Below are 2,349 nucleotides of genomic sequence, written 5' to 3'. Positions count from 1 at the left end.
TAACTCTCTATCCCTCTCCCTTCCTCTCTGTAAAAACTCAATAAAACATATATTAAAAATAAATAAATAAATAAATAAATAAAATAAAGAAACAACTGAAGAATATAGTGGGGGGCGTGCAGGAGGTAGCCGATCCACGATTCTCTCTCATCATGGATGTTTCTCTCTCTCTCTCCCTCTCCCTTCCTCTCTGAAATCAATAAAGATATATTTTTTAAAAAAGTAACCCAGGAAAGAGGGCATTTCCTAGAAACCCGCATTATCTGCACAAGCTTGTAAGCCGGGGACCAACATCAGAGTTGTCCTGGCCCCTTCCCGGCATCTCCAGTCCCGCCCATCCTCCCCCGCCCAGCGCACCCCACCCACAGAGAACGGCCCTGGCCCGAACCTGATGCTGTGTGTGTGTGGCCGCACACACACCCTCTCTGATCAACATGCATTTTTGAAAAACCCCTCTTCCGTCAGGAGAGAGCAGTGGTTCTCAACCTCGGCTGCCCATGAGAACCCCCTGGGCATCTTTTTAAAATCCTGATGTCACCGAAACTGGTGTGGCTCAGTGGATAGAGCGTCGGCCTGCGGACTGAAAGGTCCCAGGTTCGATTCCAGTCAAGGGCATGTACCTGGGTTGCGGGCACATCCCCAGTGGGAGGTGTGCAGGAGGCAGCTGATCGATGTTTCTCTCTCATCGATGTTTCTAACTCTCTCTCCCTCTCCCTTCCTCTCTGTAAAAAATCAATAAAATATATATATTTTTAAAAATCCTGATGTCTGGGCCTCCTCCTCCGGAAATTCTGTGTCTTTGTCACTCATGTTGTGGCCCCGGCCCATCACCAAGACACAGAATCTCCGGAGGATGAGGCCCAGAAACCGGGATTTTAAAAAGATGCCCAGGGGGTTCTCATGGGCAGCCAACGTTGAGAATTGCTGGGAGAGAGCGAAAACTTAGCCCAAGTGGAAGTCCAAGCCCAGAGTTGCTTATCCAATGGGAGAAGAGCAGGACGCGCACACAGGCGAACCGGAGACAGTGGCGACCGGCTGCTGAAAGGTATTCCAGCCCCGGCCGGTGTGGCTCCGTGGATAGAGTCTCGGTCCGTGGACCAAAGGGCCCCGGGTTCGATTCCTGTCAGGGGCACGCACCTCCGCTGCAGGCTCAGTCCCCGACCCTGGTGGGGGCGCGTGCAGGAGGCAACGAGTCGAGGTGTTACGTGTCTCCTCACGTCGATGTTTCTCTCTCTCTCTGTCTCTCTCGCTCCCTTCTATTCTCTCTCTTAAAATCGACGGGAAAAAAATATCCTCACGTGAGGGTGAACAAAAAAATTAAAAGGTGCTCTGTGAAGAGGTGAATACATCGTTTCAGCAAGAAGATATAAACGACTTTCTGTTTGTTTGTTTTGGTTCATCCTCCCCCGTGGATATTTTTCCGTTGATTTTTAGAGAGAGCGGAAGGGAGAGGGGGAGAGAGAGAAACGTTGATGTGAGAGAGACACACTGATAGGTTGTCTCCTACACGGGCCCCGACCAGGGCCAGGCCGGGGAGGAGCCTGCCACCGAGGTACATGCCCTTGACCGGGAATCGAACCCGGGACCTTTGGTCTGCAGGCCGAAGCTCTACCCACTGATCCACACCGGCCAGGGCTAAACTCTTTTTTTAATTATGCAAGTGGCATACGCCTGTCTTCTTCTTTTGACGAATCATGTTCTGTTATTAGAATATTTTAAGGAAAACCAAGCTCACTTCCCCAAAGCACCCAGGCCCTCTCAAACAACCACTGCGTTTTCAGTGTTTCCAACCTGGAGTGAATCCTTCCAAATCTTTTTTTATTTTTATTTTTAAAAAATATATGTTTTAATTGATGTCAGAGAGGAAGGGAGAGGGAGAGAGAGAGAAAGATCCATGATGAGAGAGAATCACAGATCGGCTGCCTCCTGTATGCCCCCTCGTGGGGATCAAGCCCGCAACCCGGGCGTGTGCTCTGACCGGGAATCGAACCGTGACTTCCTGGTTCCTAGGTGGACACTCAACCACTGAGCCACACTGGCCGGGCCCAATTCTTTTTAAAAATATATACATACATTTACATACTTATGTGCATGGCTATGTGCGTGCCTGTATGCATACAGACACACCTGTAGAAGTATATGGTGTGTGTGTGTGTACACGTGGTATCAATAAATGGTATATGTACCACAAACAAACAGTATATATACCGTTATGTATACCGTGCAGTACATATAACCTTGCCATGTTAACTCCCAGCTCGTTCTCCCACTCCTCCGTTGCGCCAGTGTCTCCAGGGACACAGGCAACAGGGGGGTAAAGGCCTGGGGTGGGGGCGGGGCGGGGCTCTT

At 50.0% G+C, this 2,349-nt stretch overlaps 1 protein-coding gene across 1 annotated transcript in view; it reads right to left on the bottom strand.

The window, feature by feature from the left end:
* The window catches only part of LOC102774591 (ADAMTS-like protein 3), a 42,769-nt gene that overhangs the window by 9,148 nt on the left and 31,272 nt on the right, over positions 1-2,349 (bottom strand). The gene's annotated exons all lie outside the window — the stretch shown is intronic.

This window comes from Myotis davidii, unplaced genomic scaffold, assembly GCF_000327345.1.
Source record: "Myotis davidii unplaced genomic scaffold, ASM32734v1 scaffold2584, whole genome shotgun sequence".
Taxonomy (NCBI): domain Eukaryota; kingdom Metazoa; phylum Chordata; class Mammalia; order Chiroptera; family Vespertilionidae; genus Myotis; species Myotis davidii.
This window is presented reverse-complemented; position numbering and strand designations above follow the sequence as displayed.